Here is a 551-nt window from a genome sequence, read left to right on the forward strand (position 1 = left end):
GAGTGCTTTTCCCCCTCTCTTTGCCTGGCAAGCTTTTACTTAGTAGCTTTCAACTAGGGACAGCTTTTCCCTCTGGAGGACATTTGGCAGTGTGTAGAGACATCTTTGATATGATATGGATGGGGTGTGGGGAGATGGGATGGGGAGGGAGTTCAAATGGCATCTAGTAAGTAGAAGCCAGGATGCTGCTAAACATCCCACAGTACACAGGACATTCCCTCCCCCTACTCCACCAAAGAATTATCTGATCCAAATGTGAATAGTGCTGCAGTTGAGAATCTCTGCTCTTACCTGTCCTTCCAGATGTCATTTTAAGGCATTGCTGCTTTCAGAGAGCTTCCCATTCCCAGAGAAGTTCAGTTTTCCCCACCTGTACAATTTTTGAATATGTTTCATCCTTTTCACTGCAGCACTCACTACCTGGTGGGCTCCTTGAGAGGAGAGAGTAACTCTCATGCATCTCTGGGTACCCAGGTTAAAGCAGGTGCTCAGGAAGATCTGGATGGTGCAGGCTTCGCTCCCCAGAGACCATCAGCCCTCAGGGTTTATTG

The 551-nt window shown here is 47.9% G+C and overlaps 1 protein-coding gene across 1 annotated transcript in view; it reads left to right on the forward strand.

Moving 5' to 3' along the window:
- MRPL37 (mitochondrial ribosomal protein L37) overlaps window positions 1–551 on the forward strand; it is an 18,138-nt gene that overhangs the window by 9,414 nt on the left and 8,173 nt on the right. The window lies entirely within an intron of this gene.

This window comes from Colobus angolensis, unplaced genomic scaffold (assembly GCF_000951035.1).
Source record: "Colobus angolensis palliatus isolate OR3802 unplaced genomic scaffold, Cang.pa_1.0 Scaffold68, whole genome shotgun sequence".
NCBI lineage: Eukaryota > Metazoa > Chordata > Mammalia > Primates > Cercopithecidae > Colobus > Colobus angolensis.